Source organism: Oxyura jamaicensis, chromosome 5 (assembly GCF_011077185.1).
Source record: "Oxyura jamaicensis isolate SHBP4307 breed ruddy duck chromosome 5, BPBGC_Ojam_1.0, whole genome shotgun sequence".
Taxonomy (NCBI): domain Eukaryota; kingdom Metazoa; phylum Chordata; class Aves; order Anseriformes; family Anatidae; genus Oxyura; species Oxyura jamaicensis.
In genome coordinates this window covers 37,211,000-37,236,561 of record NC_048897.1, presented here as the reverse complement: position 1 = coordinate 37,236,561, position 25,562 = coordinate 37,211,000, and the positions used below count along the sequence as shown (strand labels likewise).

The 25,562-nt window shown below is 47.5% G+C and overlaps 1 protein-coding gene across 6 annotated transcripts in view; it reads left to right on the top strand.

The window, feature by feature from the left end:
- The first annotated feature begins 28 nt into the window (after positions 1-28).
- FOXN3 (forkhead box N3) overlaps positions 29-25,562 on the top strand; it is a 203,315-nt gene continuing 177,781 nt past the window's right edge. For 3 of the 6 annotated variants that reach the window (XM_035328599.1, XM_035328597.1, XM_035328596.1), the window contains exon 1: positions 91-113. The gene's annotated coding sequence lies outside the window, so the exon portion shown is untranslated. Of the gene's footprint in view, positions 114-25,562 lie in introns of all 6 variants that reach the window. The other 3 variants (XM_035328595.1, XM_035328593.1, XM_035328598.1) reach the window with 2 other exon arrangements.

Below are 25,562 nucleotides of genomic sequence, written 5' to 3'. Positions count from 1 at the left end.
GGGCTGCGGCTGCCTCCCGCCGGGGGCGCGGAGCGGGGCGGCCGCGGGGAGCTCCCACCGCACCCACCGCACCCACCCACCGCACCCAGCCGGCGAGGGAGCGAGGCGAGGAGGTAACGGCGCTGGCGATCCGCGCGGTGCCGGGCGCTGCGTGGCGCTGCCCCGGCCAAACTTTTGGGGCCGCTCTGCCCCGGCCCGGCCTCGCGGGGTCCCCCCGCAGCGCCCCCCGGGGCTCCCGGCGCGGCGCCGCGGCCGGACAAGGGCACCGCCGGCGGGGCTGCCCCGGCCGCGCTGCCGGGAAGGCGCTCTCGCATCTTCCGGCCGCTTTGCTCCGCTCGCGTTCCGCCGGGGCCGGCTCCCGGCTCGGCGGCACTGAGCGGCGCTCAGGGGGGCAGCGGGGGCACGGCGGGGCAAGGGAGCGCTGGGTTCCTGCTGCTCGAGCCGCGGTGGGTCGTGCTGTTCCCCCGGCTGAATATTGCACAGAAATGGGCAAACGAGTTTGTTTGGGACCCATATATATATATATGTATGTGTATATCCGTAACGCACAAAAATGAGCAAACCGTGGAAATGAGTTTGTTTGGTACTAAAATATATATGTGTGTGTATATATCCGTAACACACAAAACCGAGCAAAAAAAAACATCAAAATGAGTTTGTTTGGTACCTATATATCTGTATACATATGTATGTATATATCCATAACACACACAGAAATGAGCAAACCATGAAAATGAGTTTGTCTGGTACCTATATATATATATACCTCCGTAACACACAAAACCAAGCAAACCACGAAAACGAGTTTGTGCGGTACTAAGATGTATTTATACGCGTATGCCCATAACACACCGAACGGTGAAATGAGTCCGCGCACTATTAAATTCTGTCCGTCCGTCCCCGGGCAGGGTGTGGGTGCGGTGGCAGGAGCCCCGCTGTGCCCGGTGCCCGGCGGAGGCCGGTGCCCAGCGGCCTTGGTGAGGGCGTGAGGCCGCCCGGCCGTGGGGCAGCTCTCGGTAGGAGAGGGACTGTCCCAGGAGTGCAACATCTATAAACACTTTTCTGATTGGTTTAAAAATTTAGACACAGGAAGCGGATGGTATCTAATAACAGACAAGTGGAGACACTGTTGTCATGGAAACTGAGAAGACTTCCCCCCCCCCTCCGTTTATTTAAAAAAAAAAGTCTGCATATCATCAGAAATGCCTGCAGAACGTGTTGGCTTCTGGTGCCTTTCCCACAGCATCTGTTGAAACCTGAGAACGTGCCTGTCAAACCAAGGTCACTCGCAGTAAAAACTGCGCCGCCTCCACGGCTCCTCTCCTCCTGTCCTCCCGCACGTCCCGGGCTCCCACCCGAGGACGAGCGGAGGCCGGGGAGGCAGCGGGGTGCTGGCCTCGCTCGGCTGGCCTCCGTCCTGCGGTGTCTCTCGGGACTCGGGAGGGACGGCTGGGGCTGGTGGGGTCTGCCTTTGTTCCTCCTCGGTACAAATCTGTACCCGAGAAAAGTGGTGTGAACTTGAGTGTTGAGGCCTCGACCCTGGCCTCACCTGGGGAAAAAAATGGGAGGCAGATGGCTGTGAGAAGTGCTGTGCGATGGTTTTCAATAAAAGTTGCCGCTTGGTTGTAGAGTGCTGTTTGGGAAAGAAACCAGAGAGAGGAGAACAAAATGTACCTCGTCATTGATGAATGCGACGTGAGAAAGCAGGGCTGAAGTTTTACTTTGCTGGACTACTGAAAGTTAGTTGGGTGTGAGAGGAGAGTGGTTTTGCACTTAGAGCGGCAGAGAAGTGTTTGTCAGGGAACTCGCAAGAACGGCTTCAATGCTTTTACTTATTTTCTTGGGTAGCAGATGTTGATCTCAGATGTTTTTGATGGAGACACATGTTTGAGAACTGAGTATACACTGCATTTTCTCGAAGCATTTCATTTTCTTGCACTCTTTAATCGTAGTTTTGCAGTGATCAAGCTGAGAGAAGCACCACGCATGTCACCGCTGTGCCAGTTGCTGCTTGGGAACCTTCAGGGACCACTGCCACCTTCAGTGTCCCTTGGCTTGTACGTCCTGCTCTTTGCATTGCCGCTTCTTGAGATCTCCAGTGGCGGCTGCTCGGGCCGGACGGCGTGGGGTTGAACCCCCAGGTGCAGGCAAGGGGCTCAGCACCCTCCCCTTGCACCGCACCATGCGCACGCGGTGCCGGTAGTCGTGCATTGCCTCTCGTCCCGCTCGCCTCTCATCATCCAGGTGCTGCCTCCAGTTGTTTTGGAGTGCAAGTGGAGAAAGTTTGGCTTTGGAGCGAAAGTGTGCTTGCTTCTAGAAAAGAATTTCCTGTTGTCGGGAGCACCGTTATCTGCAGGAAGGTTCACCGGCAGGAAGCGTGTCGGTTACTTGTTTTTACAAAGCGAAGGAAATGGACTGGATTAGGTACTTTCTCGATTTACCCTTCGTGGTCCTCGGTGTCTCGGCTGCCGTGTTTGTCTCTGGTGGTTTTGGTTTGTAAAAGTTCTGCGATGCCAGCTGTTCCCGAGTGAGATGCAAGAAGTAAAATTCTTGTGTTGTGCTGCCTCTTTTTCCTGCTGTTGTTTGAAACAAACAAACAGAACGAACCCAGAAGCTCTCTGGGCTGCGTTTTTAAAACTACGCAATTTGCACCTTATGCCTTTTGAGCCTAATTAGTGATTTGAATATTCAGTGTGGATATTCAACAGATGTTTTTTTTCGCTTAAAAAGAAAGATCAGTAGTACACAAGTTATGTTACTAGTAGGAGCAGTCTTTACACTTCCAAACTGCTTTTCATCCTGCATCATAAATCACCTTACCAAAGTCCATTTCTTTGACATTCGCAGAAATTCAGTGAGCGTAGGAAACCGAAAGGTAGCGTTTCACATGGGCAGCCCAAAGTTACAGGGCAGGGCTGGGAGTCAAATGAATTGCCCCTGGATTAGCTGTTGCTAATGGATTAAAACTGTGAAAATCATCTGCCTTTCACACGTGTGCTGAGGCTGGTGTGCCTGTACAGAACGAGTGGATTTGGGGCTGGGGGTGGGAATTTCGACGGTGGCCCCAGAAATGCCAGTCCGTCCAACTCGGTGTGGCTCACGAGATGGGACATGGCTGTGGGTGAAGGTCTGTCCAGGTGAGCAGCAGGGGCTGCGGTTTGGTTCAATGTGTTCCTACAGGTGGGGAGATTCAGGGAAATAAACAGTATTTCTCAGCTGTCAGCTCACAGCACAGTATTTATGGTGTTAGGCTGAACTTTCGTAGAGGGTTTTGAGGGGAGAAGCATGGAACAGTTGCATAAAATTGTAAGAGACTGCCTGGCTTGCTTGACGTAGTGATTTTTGGCATAGGGAATGTCCTGGAATTAGGAGTCGTTGCTGGCAGAAGAGGCAGCCAGGGCTGAGGGCTCTCCAGAAGCTGAAACTGGGCTGGAATGGGACCGTCCTGGCTGATACTGGAATTTGCCAGTTCGTGACTTGAGACGTAGCACAGCGCAGCACAGCTTTGGCCGCCGTTCTGAAATATGTCTGATGAAACCGCACTTGGCTTGTTACCTGCTCTCGCAGCCAAGCCAAAGTCAAACTGCAGCAGAAATAATAATAAAAAAGGAATCCAACAAAACAGTGTTTTGTTTAAATGTAAAAATCATGGCTGTGTTTTTTTCAGAAGTGATCAGCTGATTCTGGGAAACCAGCGTGGAGCTCTGGAAGGAGAGACAGTGTTTAGAGAGTGGCTCTTCTGTGGGCCTTGGAAGTCCTCCTCCGCTTATGGTGCCAGAAGTCCAGCTGTCAGGGGCCAGGGCAGCTCAGACCCCCCTCCTCCCTTCCCTGCAAGCTTCAGGTGCCTTTGTTGGTGTTAAGCCTTCTGCTTTGGGCTGAAGTTAGCTGTCTAGCCCAAGGTTCGCCCCTTGGCTTCCCGGGCAGCCCATGAAGGAGCGAGGCTGCCCATGGGTGTGCATAAAGCAGCGGGATAGCCCCTCTCTGGAAGTGCCTGCTGATGGATAAAGCTCGCTGAGGCTTTGAGGTGGTTAAAGTCGTGTTGGTCTGCCCTGGTATCAGCCCAGCCGCTGCTGAACGCTTGCTTGCTGACGGTCAGGTTTTTCCCACCTCTGTGTCCTGCCGTGGTGGGGACACCATAGTGCTCAGGGATGGTCCCTAACAGGGTTTGCTGCTCTCTTGTATCTATTTTTTTTTTCCTGAGCAAAAAGCTTACTTTTTGTGAGTGTTTGTGATCAGGTAGTGGGAACGGTCCCCTGGGCTTCAGCCGGGATGCTCCTCTGCGAGCAGCAGTAGGCTGGTAAGCCATGGCAAGCCTGTTAGGGACAGGTGATGGCTGTGTCTTTCTTTGGGACTTTATTTACACCTCATGTGCCGTGTAAATAAGAGGCAACAACAGCTTTTTTTCCTTCCCACCATCCCCAAATTGCCTCACAAAATGTCTGATGTCTGTTTTGCCGTGTAGGCCCTGGGATTCCCCATGGTGGGAATGCATCCGGTGTGATGTGGCCCCCTGCCTCCTCGACACGGGTGATGTGTTGTACCACAAAGGGCTAAATGGGTGGAAAGCACACCTGTAGCACTTTGGGTTAATTGGTGAAAAGGGATATTTGCAAGCTGCATTTTTCTAGTCCTTTATGGGTATGGTACTTTGGTTCGTCTTGGGGAGGACTGGAGGTGATGGTGCTTTCAGCCCTCAGTGTCTCACTGCAGCTACCTCCTTCAGCCTGACTTTGACGAATGCAGCTGTGCACCGCTCGGGCTGCTCTGGAAAAGGTTGCTCTCCTGGCATCTTCCCTGTGCCAGCACCTCTGTCTCTGTCGCACTGAACAGCCTCTCAGAGCTTGCTCTCGTTTCCTCTCATTATACACAGCCACTGCTAATCAAAGGAGGAGACCTGTCTCCATAGACCTATTAAGATTTTACAACAATCATAATTTGTTTTATTCTATCATTCCTGAGAGGAGTTTGGCCCAGATGTGGGCGAAATCATCGTCCTGTGCTCTTTCAGACCTCTCCCTAAAACTCACGTATTCCCTGATCTCTGCAGGAACTGGACAGGCTGGGGGTGAAACTTCTGCCCCTTGTCCTGGATGGTATTTTGTCGCTTGTTCCTGTTACCTTGCTGCCTGTAGTTGGGCAGCCTCTTTGCTAGAGGCAGGCTTTCTGACCATGGCTCTGCATTTCTGGTCTGGTTTCTCCCTTGGGCTTGGTGGAGAGGCCGCCTTTTCCTGGATGAAGCCAGTGCTCGGCACAGCGGGCACTTGCTGGTGTCCCGGCCCAAGCCTTCCTGTAGAGCCTGCATGGCGCCGCTCCCCGTGGTGGCATCTTCAAGTCAGCTGTGTGGTGACCGCCCGGGCTCGCTCTGAGCAGGAGCAGAGATGTGAGAGGGGTCACTGAAGATGGGACAGAGCTGAAGTTTAACCCAGAACTAGGTTAAATCTCACTGTACCCCCAAATCCATCTTGTTTTGATCTGGGTCTTACAGCAGATCATTTGCAGCAGCTGCCAATAAATATGCTAATTTTAACAGCAGATTTTCTAAAGCTTTTTGTTGTTGTTGTTGGAGGTAGAGAAAGGGATCCAAATGTTTTGATCCTATTTTTATCATTATCTTCACTGGGTTTTTCTCACTCTGTGCTTTGCTGAGAGGAACAAAATTTTAATAATTCACTAATACACTTTCACTTCATTAACATTTCATCATTCTGGCATTGTGCATAGGGTGAACTCTCTTGTATTCTCATTAAGGCCCTGATCTTGCCTCCGTAGTCTCACATCCCTCCAGGTGTATAAAAGCTCAAACACAGGTACTGTTCTGACTTTTGGAAAGTTTTTTGTTTGTTTGTTTGTTTTTCTTAATAGATATTAAACAAACTGTGCAGGATTTTTGTTTGTTTGTTTTGTTCCATGCAAAATGGAGGCCTATGTACAAAGATTGTGCAAGTGAGATGTATACTGGTGTTAAAATGCACGTGAAAATTCTGGGTACCTTCACTGGGATAGCTCAGGCTTTAATAACGAGAGGACACAACTCTTTACATATCTCATAATCGCAAACTGGTATTGAGGTATGTCAGTTTGCAGGTGCGTGCCTCTGTTGTGTTAGTTGCTTTTTAATCCTGCCCAAATCTGAAATTGGCTGTTGAGCTTTGTAGCAATGTTTCCCCCTCCCCCCCCCTTTTTTTTTCCTTTAGCATAAAAGAAACCTCTGAATCAGAGCCTCGTTTATTACTGCCGATTAAATACTGTCAGCACACCAATGTGCCAGGGGAGGTTTGGATTGGAAATCAGGAAGAGTTTCTTCATGGAGAGGCTGGTCAAGCATTGGAATGGGCCACCCAGGGAGGTGGCAGGGTCCCCATCTCTGGAGGTATTCAAGAGACATGTAGGCATGGCACTAAGGGACATGGTTTAGTGATGGGGTTTGGTAGGTCAGGTGAATGGTTAGATGATGATCTTGATGGTGTTTTTTGACCTAGATGATTCTGTGATTCTGAGTTACAGCAGGCGTATTCAGAAGGCAGGAGAAGCTCAGCATAGCTGGAGGGCGGGCAGTGTGTAGGTATGGGAGGCTCGAGAGTGGCAAGAAAACTCTTGAGTTGTGGGTGGTGGAGAGCAAATGGCCGGCTAGGAGCTTCAGGAGGCTGTGTGTGTCAGAGTGTGGCTGTTGGGGGACCAGAGGACGAGAGAGCACAGTTGTAAACACAGGAGATGCTGAGCGGCCTGGCTGAGGGTTTTCATTTGTCCAACAGTGTATTTACTTATAGAAGCAGCAGGGCAGAAACTCATCTCTTATAAATTGGTGTGATGCTGTTGAGGTGAGTGGGATTACTTGGGTTTACAGCCACCGAAGGTCTGTGCAGAGGTGCCACAAGAAGAGGAAGGATGTGAAGCAGGGGGAGCTGGAATGCCTTGTAGGCCTGAGCAACTGCAAGGGGGGAGTTTGTTTAGGCCACGAAGGGAGGCAGGCTGGTGGCAGTCCAGTGCTGCTATATCGGGTCTGATCTGATGGCGAGACGCCCAGCCAAGAGCTGTCAACAGGGCAGGCTGAGAGATGGGCTTGGCTGGAGCCGAGTCAGCAACAGAAAGCACCTTTCTCATTGGCACAGCAGTGGCTGGTGTGGGAGTGAGCAACATCACCCACAGGGTGAGGAGAGGGGAAAAGTACGGCCAAGGCTGCAGCAGGAGCCAGGGGAGGGGATGCGGAGGTGCAGAGGAGCAGCGAGATCAGGATGAGAAGGGCCAGAAAATGGCATCTCACAGAGCCAAGGCAAGGCAAAACGCCAGCCTGGGTGGAGGAGCAGAACAAAGTTACCAAACTGCATTTGGAGTTGAGAAGAGAAAGGGAATGACCCATTAGGGTCATTCTTTAGAGGCATGAGCCATGAACAATCTCCACTACAGTAAGTAAATTTTGAAAAGCTGAGCTGTAAATAAACTGTGTTGTAACTGCTGTATATATATATATATATATTTACTGTCTCCTGCTGTTGCAATGTAGCGTGCCGCTTGCCAAGGAGGGCGGCAGTGGCTGTGCGGCATGCTCAAGGTCTTGTAGGTCTTTGGACTCCTCCGTCTCGCCTTCTTGAGGGAACCATGATCTGCTTGTGGTGGTTTTGTGACTGAAAATGGTTTTACCGCATCTCTGTCTTGTCTACCTTCAGCTTGCTTTTGATTCTGAGCTTCCCTTCATCCAATTCGCTGTTCTGGAAGTCAGCTCGTTCTCTGCAGAGAGCTTTCTGGCTCTCTGCGCTGGGCCACCCCATCTTTTGTGTAATTTCAGTGTGAGCTGTGAGATGGCTTTTGGGGGCCTAACTCCGCTTGCACTTTCCCAGATGAGATCATCTTCTGGATTTATTTTGCCATGGAGTAACCGTCCTCAAGGAAGAGGAAAATGCAGAGTGAAAAAATGAGATTTGAAGGAGTTAGGCACGTGTGCTACGTTGGTTACACTTGTTCACAAACAGGTCTTTGCTGGCATGAGAGCAGCCTGTTTGCAGCCAGTCCTGGAGCACATTGCAGGGACCTGAAATAGCAGGAAAGACAATAAAAATAAAAGAATGAAGTGCAGTGCATTTAAAAGTCCTTTCAGTTTTCACAGTGCAGGGTACCGTTGCTGATGGGTGACGACATTCCTGTTTTCCCTTCATGACTTTTGTGGCATCCCTTTTTGGCACCTCAGAAACAGTCTGGGTCGGAAAGTCAGTCTCTACCAAAATACGCATATTTATTTATTTCCTAGTTCCATCAAAAGCATGCTTTGCTGTAGTTCTGCTTCCTGACTCCCAAACGTTGTGTTGGTCCCCCAGGCTGAGGCTGCCTACCGAAATGAGAAAGATAACCTTGCTTGCTGGTGGAGTGCTTTCCTGGGGCTTCTCCTGATTGCCCCAGCACCATGCTGCCTGCACAGGTTGCAGGATTTGGGGTACGGAGTTGGTTGTGGTCGTGCACTTATGGCTGCAGAACCGCTGTGGAGCCAAGGGGCTCCTGGCTGCTGCTGGTCCCGTGCAGCCTCCCTGATGAATGAGAAAAGGGCCAAACACAGTTATATAGGCCTTGAACCCCTCATCAAGGGGATAATTTCACAGTGCTTGTAGCGATGGCTTTTTTTTTTTTTTTTCTCCCTGGCAAGACAGTATTATCTTCCATCGAGGGGCTCCCCAACAAGGCCATTACTATGCTGGTGATAATAGTATCGCTGTTTCCCAGTTGCCCAGTTACACAGGAGCGTTATGTCCCAAGCTGGTGGACTCTGCCTGCTCCCTGTGCTGGTTGTGCTCAGCGTGTGCCAGCCAGTCTGCCTTCTCACTTTTTTAGCATGAATTCCTTTCTGCCCAAATGGGGATGCCTGTTCATGGTGTGATGTGGGCAGCTCAGGACTTATTTTGAACTCTGGAGCTTCTTCCCCCTGGCCCCGATAGTAATTTCCATTCTGAATTTGTTTACGGTCATGCTTTCTGCTGTTAGTCTGGGGTTAAGAGCTGGGACCGCAGAACAGCAGAGATCCCAATCCTGGGGAAAAAAAAGGTGCTCTTCCTTATCCTAAAAACCAGAAGCCTGAATAATGTATTTGGAGCAAAAATTCCTCCAGTATAGAAGTCCCCACACCAATATAATTATTTGCCTTGCTTCAATGTTTCACGCACTTTAAGTTCCCATTGCCTGCTAGTAACATAGGAACGTGGGGGAGATTTGGAGGGTATGCACGGGATTATTGGCATTTCTTCAGCAGCTGCTACTAGCCTGCCTACGTTCAGCAGATTTTATGCTGTCAAAAACAGTTACAGCACATGAATGAATGGGCAGGAAACCACATGAATATTGATTAATATAGACAGAAACTGGCCTCCCACCTCTTGCTCTTGCTCAGGCAAAATAGCAATGACAAAAGCAGCAGCAGGAGTCAGCCCATGGCATGTTTTATTTCAAAAGTAGAATTTTGTTTTGTGGAGACTCCCTGGGAATCAAGCTTTTCTGTTCAAACCTGAGGAAAAGGAGTTTCATGCGGGTGCCAAAAGGCGGTCTGCCACACCTGTGAGCAAGGAAGTGGCTTGACTTCTACAGGTGTTGAAGCCAGCAGTGTGGCACTTTGAAAAACCTAGCCAGCCTTTCCTCTGGTGCCAGCATGGGCACAACTGCTGGCAAAAATTGAAGCTTGTCCCTTTCCATGCCAAAATCTACTCTCTCTGCTTGTCTTAGATGATTTCAGTGAAAATTTTGCCTGAACAAGTAGCTCAGCATCTGATCTAGGTAGATGGTTTGTGTTTAAAGTCCACTTCTGGGTATTTGTGGGAAGGTCCTGTGGGATGCAGTGGCAGTTGCATCTGATTTCATGAATGCAGAATTTGGTGCTCTGTTGCTGTTACCAATGCAGTGATAATGTCATTATTACACATTTTTATTCCAGTGGTAGATAAACAGTGTTAATATTGTGCTCTTCCCCAGAGATCCTCTCAGAATCCTCTGAAGCATGTTCTCCGTTGATACATAAGGTGATCTATGCGAGTGTCCCTGTGGCCGGTGAGCGTGATGCGCATACGGCTTTTTGGAGCCCCTAAGCCCATGGGCTCCTCTCCACATCTGATGACTACTGGAGTGAGTAAAGATGGGTTGTCAACACACCTCTGTTTTGTGGTGATTAACTCTGATGTCTAATGACTGAACCCAGGTAGCAGCCTTTCCCCCAGGCAGCATATTCACTGGGTCTCCTGACTACCTCGCTCTGTGGAATTGCAGGAAGGTTGTTGTCCTCATGCTCAAATTTAACAGTTAAGGAGTAGACAGACACACAGATGTGAACAGCAGGATGATTGAAGGCCTTTGTAATAGATAATAAAGCTAACCCTCTTCGCCTAAAATGCTTTAGTAGTAGTCTAAAAAACTGCTTCACCCGTGAGCTGCAGAAGGAAACATGGTTGGATTACAGAAGTGCATGCAGTGAGTTTGTTACGATGCATTAATTATCACTGCCAATAGACACTCTTTATTGCAGAAGCAACTTTCTTCAAGACAGAAGCCCAAAAAAGAGGTTCCTGTCCCTTTTCTATCTTGTTTAAAGTGATGCCGCTCTACTGAAGACAGGGCCTAGAGAGCTGGGGAGAAGACCACTTCTTTTTTTTTTTCCTAGAAAGCTTGAATGCAACATTATTTTATTTCTGGACATTAAAGTTAATAACACAGCAAGTCTGTTTTGAAGTTAAGTATTTCTAGGATCTCTATATGTTAAATAACTGCAGGCAGACTTTATAGTCACTCTATAGGGCCTCATGATATATCATTTTGAGTACCTTCTATCTATTACGTTTTATCTGCCTGCAAAATCCATTTCTAATTCTGGCCATATCTCCTTTGCGATCACTTGCCAGAAATCTATTCCCAGGTTTCTCCTTATTTTAGTGAAATATCTCTGCTTCAGCACCTTTCCCAGGGTGGCTGATCTAATCACGGCACTATCAGTTATCGCTTCTCATTTCCTTTGCTAGCTCTGTCAAATGCAATGCACAGCCAAACAAAGTGACATTCAAATACTCCCAGTGACCAAAGCCATTTCCCTCTTTCACTCTGCACAATTGGAATTATGTGTGGCTTCTTTAGGTCCTTCGCTCCAGGAATGTTGTTTGTGAGGAACAGTGCAAAGTGCAATGCGAGAAGACATTGAGCAGACAGAATAGCTCCCTGTGTCTGCCACGGGTTGTATTGACAGTCTGGGTGGGGGATCCCATGCCCATGACCGCTTTTTCTGGGTAGAGGAGAGCAGTGCTTCATTTCTGGTGAGAGAGCCCTGCCATCAGAGGAGTAAAATGTCGTCACCTTGCTGTTCCTAATCTCCATTTTTTGTGCCTCTATACATCTGTTTCTCTTCCAAATGTGATTATTGCTGTATGCAGAGGGCAGTGTACACTGAGCAGGGTGCTTGCGTTTCTCTGGGAAAGAGTCACCTGTATGGTGGGATCCTCTGTTAGGGTTAAAAGCAATTTCTGTGGACACAGCTCCAGCAATAGTGTCTTTTTTTCTGTCTCTCTTATTTTGGGTGACAAACCTCTTAGCTTTATCTTAGATTGCTATCACAAACTAATACGTGTTTTAATAAGTGTGTGGCTGACTACTCCTCTGCTCTGGAAGATGAAGTTACCCGCCTGCATCCTCAGAGTGCCTCCTGCTCTGTGCCATCATGAGCTGAGCTTGCTGCAGCCCCATTCCTCCATTGGTTTTGGCCGGGGCTGAACCCAAAATCTTGCTTTTTGTAAGGAAGTAGGGTCCAGCTCTGGCCAAGCTGCCTGCAGCCCCATCCAGGCTCTGGCGAGGCATGCCTGAGCTGGGAGCTGACCGGGAGCAGCATGGCAGGACCTGGATTTCTTCAAAACCACACAGCCTGTTTAATTTTTTTTGTTTCTTCCCACTGTGTGATCAAATAAACCTGTCTTATAGTCTGCAGCACATCAACACACATATTTCCCCTGTAGCTTGTTACAGGTTGCAGAATTGAGTTCATGCAGAAGGTGAGGAGGAAAATTACAAAAACGGATTTTAAGCTGACAAAAAGAACCAGTCCAACTTGTTGCCGCTGGTACAACAAAACCCAGGTGCTCTGCGTTTGGGTCCTTTGGCAGGTATTTTGATATTTCAGCCCCTGTCCCCCCGTCACCTAGCTGGAGGCTGCAGGATGCACTGGGGTATCCTAAAGTGGTTGCTTCTATGTGGCGAGGACAGGGTCTAATAGCTAGAAATGCTGTTCATTGCTGTGCTTTTTTTATTTTTATTTATTTATTTTTTTTTTCCCTAGCTATTTCTTCACTGTAGGAAGGTAGAGAAATCTGCGATAAAATAATAATTAAATGCTGACAGTACTAAATTTCCACCCAGCGTGAGTTGGCAGTGGTTGCAAACCAAAACATTAGGTCATTAAAGAAAAAAAAAAAAAAACTGATTAAATACCTCTGTATGCTTTTCTGATTAGCTATTCTTAAAAAGAACATGTGGCTATAATAGAAGGGTGTACTTGACAGCAGCAATTGCTTTTTTAGGGAAAGGTAAAATTCTCCAGTTTTAATGCGTATATGTATGTGTTTTCTTGCTGATCTCAATGGGCATTTACATCTCACTAATAATCCATTTTTAAAAAGCACCATGTAATCTCCCCACCAACAAATACGTGAAATACTCTCAATATTACGTTTCTGGAGAGAAGAGTTATCAGTGACTACTGTGCTCAGGGCTGGTTGTGGTCTCTTTTTCCTGTTCTCTGGCTGGAAAGAGCTGACTTTAAGCTTCAGAGCCCCACAGCTCTGGTGAACCTTGCTGTGGCGCTGGTGGTACTGAAGCACTGCAAGGCTCAGGGCTGGGCTGCACTACACATAAATGGTAAAAATGGTCAAAAGGTACATTTGTAGGTTAATCTTTTCACAATCCTATGATGTACTCTAGTGTTTTTGGCTCCAGTGTGTTCCACAGCAGTGTTTCAGGGGCTGATACCTATAGATCATGTATATCCTCTGCTCCCTCTGGATCCTCCATAAGGGATGCTGCAGGATGCAGCAAGGAGGTAGGATCCGGGGATGGTGACGTTGCAGGGGAGTTGTGGTCTCTGCTGGTCCTGCACGAAACTTGGGAGCAGGGGCAAGGAGCTGGCCAGGGGCATTTTGAGTTATAATTTGGGGAGAGGAACCCCCAAGGCAGTGGATAACCACACCAGCAGCGTGGCTGGTGTCAGCTGGGTGCCAGCTGGGGTGCTGGGCATCCCGTCTGCAAGTACCAGCAGTGCCTCTGAGGCCTGCCTGAGCTCTCTGGCCCAAACACACTTCCCAAGCATGTCCCCAGCATGGGAGATATCCCTATCAGTGTGGCTCCTCCTGCCATCATAGAGCAGCTCGTGGGCCGCCATGTGCCTATCTCCTGTCATGCCTGTGGCACCACAATGTTGTCCTCCCTCCCTTCACCAGCTCCTTCCTTCCACCTGCATGTGACAAACTCAGGAACGGAGAGAGGGGTTTTCTCGGCTACTGTCACTGTTGTGTCTGCAGGCGAACCATAGAGTAATACAGCCTTACGTGGTAGTAATGTGCCCTTGTATGCATGCAGAAGTTGTACATGAACAGTGATCTTGCAAGCATTACTTCTGTCCCCTGGAAGGTTCATCTGAAGGTGTTTGAAGGAGGATCAGCATCATGTGGATACAAATTTACTCAGCACTTCCATTAGACTCTTCTAAGGGCAACAGGAATATTTGTCTTTCCCTTGGGAGCTGTGTAAGGTACATATTTTTTTTTCTTCACAGAAAGCAATTTCTCAGGAAGTCATTCCAGTTTAATCTCCAGATTATCTGTTTGTTTGTTTGTTTGTTTGAAAAACATCCCCCAGGATAAAGCAGCTGAATAATCAGCTAACCCTAATTCAGGCAGGGCTGAGGACTACATATGGGCACATATGTAGGGATCCAGACTGGAAGAGTGCTGTTGCTTTAGGCTGCAGTTTTGTCCGTATAGCCTGAGTGTGATGGTTGTCTGGAGGTGAGTGCAGGTGCTCTGGGAGCCTGGCCACTGCACGGGGTGACCTGAGCCCTCTGGAGACACCTCTTGATTTGGAAAGCTGAGCGAAAGGTTTGTTTCCACAGTTGCTGTAACAGTCAGCCTTTTGCAATTTAAATGCAGCATCCAAGAGCGAGAGGAGGGCCCTTATGTCTTTCCCTCAGGTACCGGGATGTTCCCAGCAAGGAAGGGTCTGCTGGAGGCTGAGAGCCGTCTGTGTCCTGGTGCTGCATGGAGGCAGAGGGACCCGTGCTCACTCAGGCCTGGTGCCTCAGTCACGGTGCTGTGGGGCAGCCTGTGGGCAGTGACCAACCGAGGTGTCCCTCGGTGGGGGGCCGCCAGTGCCTCATGCAGGGACCCTTCCCCAGGGGCCAGCTGGGGCTGAGGTGGCCGCCGCTGAACGTGGCGATGTGAGGTGGGCCCGAGCGCCTGGCCCACACAGCCCTGAGGGTTCACGGGGTCCTTGTAGTGCCAGCAGAGGGCTGAGAGAAACTGTTTCCATTCCAATGTTTATGTGCTTGACCCTATAGAGCATGAGGTGGCCGAGCAGTTACAGGCCATTAATCCTCAATTGCTCTTGTCAGGTACTGTATTCATTAATCCAGGGCCAAGCAGAGGTTTAGCTGTCAGCACAGACATGACACCTGTTAGCAGTGTTTGCAGCCACGTAGACAGATTCGAATTTCGTCAGGCACCACGCCAGAGCTGGGGCTCAGCTTTGGTTCATCCCCTAAGGGCTCTTTTGCCCGTGTGCTGGTGGCTGGCTGGGAGCCGGAGCCCTGCTGGGTCCCCTGCCCGGCACCCCAAGGAGCCGGTGGCGGTGGGTGGCACGGCTTCTGTGCGCATCCCCACGCTGATTTTATTGCCTTCTTTTGTGGAGGAGGAGTGCTCCAGGCATCCTGTGGCAGAAATTCCCCTTATTCTTGGATATTGCCCAAGGGTTCCTCGGCAGAACAAAAATTGCTACAGAAGAAAAAAAAAAAAAAAAAAAAAAAAAAACACACCATGATGCTGAGCACCAAGACTTAGGAAGTGCTTTGATATGCCAGGCTGTGATGATTGTGTATGGAGGGACATCCTTTTGTAGCTTGAATTGCTATAAAAGGCTTCAATAGCCTTTCTCTGGCAAACTGCTGGTACCCGTAGTCGGGAGTTTGTCTGAGCGAGTTTTGCAGGCTCAGTTCCACAGTACACATATTGATCTGCTGCTGCTCCCGAGGTGAAAACTGTTTATGCTTTAATACATTAAGTTCTGCTCCCACCGATCTGTGTGGAAGTCTTGTTTTGAAAGTAAAAGAAAAACAGGAAGGGAGAATGTTGAGATGTTTTAACACAGTAAAAAGCATTTTCTTCCTACACAGTGCCATTTCAGAGAGAGAACAGCTTCTCCTCCAGGTCTGTTTTCGTCTAGGTCTCTCTCTTCTGAGATTTAAACATATGCTTGTATCAGTTCCTCAGCTGGTGTGTATCTGTTGACGTACTGCATCCCCTGACATAGTGTGCTTTCCTCATTTACACCTCGTGTCTTTGCTGTGGGTCTTTGAAGTTAGTGGAGTCCTCAGGTTTTAAATACGGTCCTTTAACAGTGCTGCACCATGGGGGCTTTGGGGGTTTTGTTTTTGTGAGAAAAGCAATGACGTAATTACTAGTAGGAAAATAGAAAAATTAGGAAGTTATTTTTTGTCCTTATGTCTATCGGATTTGTTGCTTACTGTGAGGCAGTTGCCCTGGTTCAGCAGATGGGTACTGTGAAGCTCCAGGTGCCTGGATATCACCTTGCAGCCTGTGCACACCTGGGGCAATGCGAGGTGTTGCCACTGCAAGGCTCACCCTTCGTCAGGGAGCTGCCCACAGCTGCAGGCACGTCCTGCTCTGGCTTCGCAGCTGGTGCGTAGAACGCAAACCCACCGACAGGCTGTGTGTGTCCAGGTGAGAGGCTGAGATCACTCTCAAGCTATCACTCCCCTGAGCAGCAGCAGGAGAGAGCGTATATGAGAACTCTTGGGGTTGCTGTGCCTGGCTCTAAGAGCCTTTGCTTTTTAGATTTGTCCTATTTTAATAGTTTGTGTGACTTTTTCCTAGCTGAAATAGCATTTGAGGTAGAGTAGCAACTTTAGCCTAAAGTCAGGCCATTTGCAGAAAAAATGTTAATTATCAGGGACTGGGATAAAATTTGGATCCTAATGAAGGATTTCAATGACTTTTGAGGGTAGTAAGATCATCTACAGTAGGTTGTCATCATCAACTCTGTTAGAGAAACTGAATGAGACTCTGGCAGGCCACAGGAACGGAGAACTCTAACTTTTTTTTTTCTTTATTGTTCTTGTTGTCCCGGTTCTGATTTTTGCTTTCCCTCCATCTCGGAATTGTTGTGTTCTCATTCTATGTCCCACGCATGCATTCTTCTGCTAATGAAGGAAAGGAAACAGTCACACTCAGATTTCAGTCTTTAGAAAAACAAGAGCATCTTGATTTTATTATGTTTTTGGACAGGCTACAAGGGATAAAGTTGAACTTGTCTGAGAATAAAGGGATGTTATCATACTTGGAGTTTACTAAGTGTAAAATGATTTGCATATAAGTTTGTTTTTCTTCCTATGAAAATTAAAGGCACCAAATAAGGCAAAGTGCTTTTCGGTGTGGTGCTTGGGAGTTTCTCTAGCTCTTCGGTTTTGAACCAATGTTTAATGGGAGTAACAAGTACCTAAGTCATGAAGTCTGGGTGTAAGAATCCAAGCTAGTTCATATGGACCACCCTATAATAAAGTCCCGTAGGCTGATGTCAGTAGCTTTGTGTCATGAATACCACGCCGTTTCTATTTTATGTGGACTGATTTCATTACAAAATTTCCACCAATGTCTACCTGCCCTACTTTGATTTCTTTGTGTGTTGTGTGAGGGAGCATCCTTGACCTTGCTTTGCAGGATGGTACGATACCAACTCGGTGCTCAAGGCCTGCCTTCATGCCACAGCCATTCCTGTTGTTAGGGCAAGACCAAAGACTCCCAAGGATGTGTCCGCAGTGCCTGTAACTTGGGGACAGCAATCAAAGAGGGTGATTTCACCCAGCTGGGTCTATGGTTGTGCGTTGACTTAGGTTAAAATCCAATTGGCAGTTGTGGTGATGAGAGTAAGAGCTTTAGGTGCATTGTCAGCCCTGGCAGTGAGTTGCCTGCTGCTTCCTTTTTGTTTGGCAATTCATCGTGAAGCTGTAGCTGTAAGTTTCAGCTTCCACAGGGACACTTTGCTTCTCCTAGGCAAGCTAAGTAGAAATTGTTGGAGCCTGCTCCTATTTATGGCTCGTAACTATCATCACACTGTAGACAGACATCCTCTCCTCTTCCAAAAAATGGAAGATTTCCAGTTAATTGCCTGGAAATAGAAAGGAGTGGATTTTTTTTTTTTTCCTCATCTTCTGTTGTTACTCTGTTGCGTACAGAGACTCATTCTTTTGCATTGGCTGTTCATACCTGAAGATGTCTGAGAAAGGGATTGATAGCGTGAACCCTTAAAGAACAAGATTAGATGAGGTAGAACTGGCTTTGTTTGCCACTTCGGTCTGTGACGCTGTACTCCTTTCACTGCACTATGATGAAATAATATGTGCATTCCTAAAATAAATAATAGTCTGCTGCTCACCTGAGTTCAGCTGTTTACCTGGGGGAAGAAAAAAGTTTCCTTAGAAATGAGAAGGCTATTTGAAATCTGTTTGGGGCATTTTAATTGCAGTATGTGATGAGTCTTTTGAAGTTTTATTACCTATTATATACATAATTCCAAATTTGCCTTTTGCAATAGCTTAAGGTTTTTTATTTGCTTCAGAATATTAACATTTCTGTTTCAAGCTTTGAAAGAGCAAACTTTCTGAGCATGATTACGAACATTAGGTTAATGCATAATCCCCACTCAGAGGTTCTCCTAGATTTCCATGTGCTTGTTTAGAGGCTGTTCAAAGGTGCTTAGCTTTAATTGCCATTATGTGAGCACACAGAAATAAGGACCCAGGAGTCTTATCAATTATTCTATTCGCAAATTCATTTTTAGGTAGTCTCAGAGCTGTCCTAAGTTGAATTTACATTGAGGAAGAATAAAGGTTTTCATCTAAATGGGGAGGAAGTTGTATTGCCTCCTTTAAATGCTCAATGGCTGCACGTTTTTGGTCTGAATGTAGTTGCTGGGGATCTGTTTTGTCTTCTGTGGCTTTTGTTTTCTTGCAAGTATTTTTATGTACCTTGCATATGCAAACTTTTAGCTGCCCACACAGAAATAATTTTACAGGTTTGTGTAAAAATGGTGTGAATGCCTGGATTTCTGTGGCTTCCAGTGAGCTACAAGACCTGAAGTTCTTGACTCCCAATGGAGAAAGGACCCTGCCTTTTAACGGCTTTAGAAAATTTTCCTTGGTGAGGTAGAACTGGGGCAAGAGGTGGGGTAGGGTGTTCTGATTTTAGCATGTGGGTCCATAACTGAAAGCTAGCTAGACCTGCACGCTCCACCACCCACGAGAAGCCTCTATGTAGTCAATTCCCACTTCAGGGTCTTCTCTAAAGGTCCGTGGAGTCCATAAGGAAATACAGAGTGAGTCACTGTAGAGTAAGAAACTGGAAATGTGCTTCTAGAATGCAGCGAGGGCTTGGTGTTTGGGGAAGAGCTGTCCGGTATGTCCTGGGCAATTGACAGAGAAGGGCATAGTAAGACTAAGAGGAAAAGTTCAACCATTTTGTGCATTACACTGCAAAGCTGAGTGGAAAAAATATTTTTAAATATCTAGTAGTTCAGAATGAAGAACTGACTTCTAGAGATCCTGTAGAAATACCCTGTACTGTTACCCAAAGTGTGAACAGCTTCCCAACACTGAAGATACTAAAGCTGGTATTGATAGCAATAAAGCACAATGGGCTGAAATCTGTTGAATTAGAACGGAGATTATCTTTGACCTTGCTTGTCCCAACCAAGTGCATCAGCTGTGCATGTTGTACTCCAGAAGCTGGGCTCTGTGGGTTTGCGGTCTCTTAGCTGTGAGAGCCGATAGTCCTCTAATGTTATTGAAAGCAAGAATACGTTCTCCCCCCGTCTGATAAAACACCGTGTGTGTGTGTGCTTGGTGGAAGATGGATGGTCAGTTTTTCAGTAAAAAATCCAGTTAGGAAACAGCTTTTAGTCTGAAAAAAAAACAAAACACGGAGGTTCTGTTTTTTAGGTCACAAGCCTGATACAAATTTTCAGGTTATCAAGAAAAGCAGCCATGGCCAGATTTTCAAAGTTCTCCAGGAAAGGCGAGTGCAGTTTATAATGAATCCGGTTAATTTGTTCGACATTCCTTAAATGTTATCCCCTACCAGTACCAGCGCTGTTACTGCTCTGGTGTCATTAACCATCTGCTTAGCATGTAAAACTCCTCGGGGCAGGGATCGTATCGTTGCTTTGTACTGGATGAAGTTGAGTCTGTAGCTGACACTTGAGAAACAATTAATGGTAATGCGGCTCAGCAGGGTGTTCGGATACCGGGCTAATAAGAGTGGTATAAATGCCTGGCTGGATTGGATTAGAGGGAACTTGTGTGTCCCAGCGGTGCGTCTCCAGCAGGTGAAGGGAAATAGTCTTAAGCATCATCTGACGAGGAGCAGTGAAAGAATAAATGGCGTTTCTGAAGGACGCACAGGAGTTAAGGATGCAAGAGAGTGACGATTTGGGTGTGTATCTCTGTTCTGCTTGTTGTGAGGCTTTATTAACTAATTATTTTTTTTTCTATTGTGAAATAAGGGATCGCTTCAGAGCATTAATCTCATTAGTGCCTGCATTTTCCTTCTCTCAGTCTTCTGCACGCGTGGTAAGTCGGCGCTTTATCGTATTTTCCTTTGTATCCTAATGATCCCCGTGTGTCGGGGGGAGAGCCGCGCGGCGGATTGCACCCTATGCTAATCCATCAAAATCAAGTTAGTTGCGTGGGGGCGGACGTCAGCGGCCAGCCAAAAGCTTGCTGGTTGCCCAGCAACCTCCGTGGAGGAAGATGGGGGGACGGAGGGACGGAGGGACAGACGGATGGATGTCCTGCCACTGCTCCGCTTCTAGCCCAGGTGCCACGAATGCCCCTGCCGCTCCCCCGCCATGCTGCTGCCTTTCTCAGGGGCTCTGGGGCTGGATGGGAATGCACCCCACGCCATCCTCATTAAAGCCACTAATTGGGTTGGCTTCATCCCATTGAGGCAGGACTGTTAAAGGCACGCTGTCAGCATCGCTGCTGCCCTTCCGAAAGGCCCCAGCCCCTAACACCACATCCCGCCGCAGGTCAGAGGAGCCCAGCGAATGTGGTGCGCACCACTGACCTCTTGCCCTTTGGTGGTTTCTCTGGCTCATGGCTCGGGCTGAGACATCTGACCTCCACTTCTGCTGCACTTCCCTTTGGTTTTCCAGCCCTAGGAATCCGTGCCAGGGGGCAGGGGTGGTTGGGATGCAATTAGAGAAGTCTCTGGGGAAATAAAAGGGCAGTTGCTGTTGGACCAGGCTGTGTAATGGCCAGGTCTTGGAGCCAAATAGGATACGATGGTGTCACTTTAATTTTATAGAATAATTGTTATGCAACACATTTTTTTCCACTCGTTGGATGCCTTTAGAAGATGTGCCCTTCTTGTGCTCCAGGGTGAACTTAAAATTCATGTACATTTACAATGGCTGGAGCTAAACTGTGCTGAAAAGCTCACACAAAACCCTACCTGTGCGACTGCAGACATCTTTCATGTCCTGCCCCTGGTGCCTTTGTTAATGACAAGCTCTTTACTTGGGGCTTGATTCAGGAAAGCACTTGGGAATGTGCTTAACTTTTGAGTTTTTAATAGTGCTATTGAAGCTAATGAACCTCCTGTCGGTTTAAGCTTGAACGCGGGCTGTGCTGGACCTGGGGCTGTGTGAGTGTTCAGCCCACGATCCTTCTCTGCAAACTGGGGTACAGACGCACACAAAGGGTAGCAGGGAAAGCAGAGGCTGTCCCAGGGGGAAACAACACTGCAGCCATGTGGTGCAGCCCCTTGAGGTGAGACAAACCCTCCCCAGCCCAAGGAGCACGACTCTGGTTCCATCTGCGAGCCTCCCTCCACCGCCCGTGTTGGTGTTCTTAGAGCTGCTCGGGGACTGTGGAACAGTTTGGCGTGACTCTTGCTCGCTCTGCGCTTATGTGTGCAGCAGTTGGGTGCCTTTTGGAATGCATTTTCTGGTGGCAAGCTATTTATCAACCAACTGTTGAACTTGTTATTTCCTAAAGCATATGGCACGTTGCTTGTGATTGAAAAGCTGCTGTTCTGCCTCCTTGTTTTTCAGCCGTACAGAGATTCCTCCCTGCTTGTTTTGCTGAAGTCCTTCAGCTCTAGAATGATAACTTCCATCAGCTAGGTAGTGGAGCTGTGCTCGGAGACAATGCTGTTGTTTTTGTCCATGTTATTTCTAAAATGGCTGTGCAGAGAGTGTGTGGCAGAGAGAAGTACCTGGAAGCAAAACATCAGGTGCCTGGAATTCAAAAGAAGGATGTTTTCAGAGAGCCTGTCTGCTTGTTTGGTGGGAAATGAGTAAGGACTATGGAAAGCTAACATGTTCACCACGTGGGAGACTGGGTGACAGCAAAAGGCTACATATTAAGGTTTTAATTGAATGAATTGCTGGTTGTTAGTCAGAGTAATTTCTTAGAGTAGAAGGTAGGATCAGAGAACAAGTAGTCCTGCTCGTGTCCCAGTCCCAAGCAAACCTTTGTCCCTAATGCATTTTTATGATGACAGATTGGTGTCCGAGCCAAGTCCAGCAGGGTGGGTCCTCCTCCTGTTCACAGAGACAGTGGGTTACTGCTTGTGGGTTCCCGTCACAGTGAAAGGTCAAAGAAAGATACTCCTTCCCACGGTCAGGCCAACTGTGTTTTCCTCCACTGGGGAGTCAGATATGGACGTGCTTTAAGCTGCATCCTGACGCGAGTGTCTGCCAGGGTCTGCCAAAGGGAGCCCACTCACCAGTCATAGCGAGCACGTCGTTAATTTGCATTGTAATCACTCCTGATGGGCCCGTTCTGACCTGTGTACCTGTTGTTACTTGGTGCTGCTTAAACAAACCAGAAAGAGCCATTTCCCACCTCAAGGGTTTATATTACAAGAAAATACCCCGCAGTACAATACACACAGCTTAACTGTTAGAGTTCATCCTTTACTACAGACCAAGGAGATGCATTTGTCCTGTGTTGTGGGACTCACCTGGCCAGCATGGTGTGGATACCATACGTGGCCCATGACTCCAGCACTCCTCCATCTGCTAAAACATCCTCACAGCATAGTTTCACTTACCTGGGATGTATCCAGAGCTTGATTCTGCTTGATGCAAAGTGCTCCTACTTCTCCTTAGGGTGAGGAGGAATCGAGGTGACCCAGTACCAGGATGGAGTCCCGGAGAAGCATGGAGGTTGGGTGAGAAACCAGGTAGCAGATCACAAAGAGCTACTAAGGCAGCCACAAGAATATCTTCTCTTACTAAAGATATTTAATCTTTTTGAATGAGTAATATAATATTTATAATATTATAGTAGCTGTGATAACTTGCTTAAAAATTAAAAATAGTTAATGGCTGAAGTGGAATAAGCGTATTTAATGCTTCCCACTGAACTGCCGCTGTACCTCCTGCTAGAAGAGTTTTATTTAAATGCATAATTTTCTCCCATTTTAACAGTACTGACTGGAGTGAACACACTGGTTCTGTACTCCCTGCTGAATGCACATCACACTGATGGTGTTTATAAAGTTCCCTGCCTGGTGTGTGTCCTAGCTCTCTGGAGCAGCACTTCCTACTGTTAGATGAATTACCCCAAGGCAGAGGAGGGCGTTCCAGTGAAATGCACTGATCTGGCTGCCCTGGGTCCATTTTTGGGTTGCTGCACTAGATCTTTTGTGGTAGGTGGATGTTGTGTATTGCTTTCTGTATTATTAGATATGATTCCCTTAATTCCTGGGAGGTTTGCTCCAGACTCACCCCAGCTCCGAGGCAAATGCTGTTTCTTGCAGTGCTTTCCCCATGCAGTGGAAAGCTCTGCTGTGCCTGAAGACCCAAACTGCTGGTTGCATTCCTCAGCTAGGTACTGTTGGAGGTATTCTAGACATCTAGACAGCTTGGATCCATTCCATGGGGGACTTGGGTGAACAGGACAAGACGTAGGTCTTGATTTGATGTAGGTCAGTGGTACAAAGCACACAGAGAGCTATGTCCTCTATCACTTAAGAGATGCTCCAAGGCATTTTGTACAAGTAGCAGCAGTGTCCATAGCACTGAAAGCTTTGTGACAGGGTAGATTGCATGGCTACTGCTAATTGAGGGATGATAAAACATGAATAGCTACAGCAGGTCACGATCTACTAGAACATGGTGGAGATCCCTACCCAGAGTTGAGAGTATTTTGCTGTTCACAGACTAGGATAGCTTGGTCTCTGTGAAGTGTAAGCCTGGCTACAGGCTGAGTTGACTGACAGGGATGGTGTAGGGACCAAGGGAGGGCATACCTTAAAGTGGAGGGACCTGCTCAGTGTGAGCAGCCTCCTCAGAGCACTTTCATTTTCCCACCAAACCCGTCTTTGCCTTCGCAGATCCTTGGTCGGTTGGGCTTTGTCACCGGACTGATCCCACTGCCCGTGGCGAAGGCTAGGTAGGGCTATGTGTCACTTTCATAGCATCATCACTTTAGTCCTTACAAGCCAGGCACTTCATTCACTGGTAGCGTGTGGCCATTCAAGAGCAGAAGGAGCGTGGGGCCGTGCAGTTGCGGGATGAAGGCAAATTGCCAGGAGTGCCTCCCTGCTGCAAGTGCCCGGCCAGAGTAGAAGGAGTAGCCACAGTGTCTTACTGTATTTAAGGTAGATAAAATGAAGGCTTTTCCAGTGTAAGGGAAGTATATAAAGGATTTGGTCTTTCACAGCGCTCTTAGAAATTCACAATGAGTGATAACATTTTGCGTACATGGAACATGCGCAAGAGGAAGATCCAAGGTAACTGCAGGCAGCTTAGCCTGACATCAATCCTGGGCAAAAGAATAGAAGAACTGATAGAGGATTTAGAGAATTAAAGGTAGGGAATATAATTAATGCCATTCAACATTCTTTTTTGGAGAATATGTCTTGTCAAACAAACCTGATTTATCTGATGAGATTGCAAGTTTGGGGGATAAGATAACTGTGTAGATATAATATACTTAAACTTGTGTAAGGCGTTTGATTTTATTCCACATGACATTATGATTAAAATATTAGCACTATATACTTTCACTGAAGTACATGTTAAATGTATTAAGAACCAGGTAACTGACAGATCTCAAAAAGTAGTCGTCAATAGGGAATCGTCTCTGAATGGGAACATTTTTAATGTAGCACTGCAGGGATCAGTCGGAGCCCCCATGCTATTCATCATTTTTGGCAGTGATCTGGAAGTAAATATAAAATTATTTCTGATAAAATTTGTGGGTGGCGCAAAGATTGATGAAGTGGGAACAAGGGCAGGAGGATGCAGTGCTCTTGGTCACTTGGTTAATTGTCCCTGTGGAAACAAAATTATGAAAGTTCTTTAAATCCAATTAAATGAGGAACTTTTTATGCATCTGGAGAAGAGGAATGCAGTGCAGAGTTTTGCCCCAGCCTGGAAAACAGAAAGTTTGAGTTCCCCTTCCATTCCTTCAGTCTGCTGGCCTCTCCAGAGAAATGGGGTGCATCCCATGGGCAATGACTTCATAAGGTACCAAATCCTGGAGAGGGCCATACTAATCTAGTGCCAAGGGCCTTCAGCAATGACCAGCAATAAGTGCAGAAGAATAGGATTCTGGAAACATCTTCAGGTTTGTTACGTTAAGAAATTTTGAAAAGGCAGAGGTAACAACTCCTCTGCTACTGCTTTTGTCTTTGACTGAGACAGGTCTGATGGTGCATGTAGTGCAAGTACACTTCTTAGTTTCAAAACGTGAGCATCTCATATCATCACAGAATTACAGGCTCAGAATTTAGACTGGGAGGGACTTGGGGTGGTCAACTGCTCCAACAACCTGCCCTGGGCCAATGGGAGACAGTTGCTCAAAGATGGAGATGTTGCAGCCTCTCTGGGCAGTTTGCTCAAATACTTGGCTGTCCTCACTAAAAAAATAAAATAAAGTAATAAAATAAAATAAAGTAATGATCCAGATGGAACTTTCTATGTTAAACTTGCCTGTTGCTTCTGGCCCTGTTCTTGTACACCTCTTTCTGGCTCCATCTTCTGTTATACCCTCCTCCCACTAGGAGGTTACAAACCGTGATGAAGCTTCCCCAGAGTGTTCTCTTGTGTAGGCTGAAGAAGGCTCGTGTGTCCTCTCTCACACCAGGGAGCCTGCAGCTCAGGTGCTGGGCGGAAGGGAACAGCCATTTCTGTCGATCTGCTTTATGCTTTAGGAGGGCAGAAATCAAAGCAAAAATGTGTCTTAGCATTTGCTAAGAGAATCCCAGCATGAGGCTGTTGTTTTAAAGCCCACAGAAGAAAAGAGAGGCTCAGTCAGACCA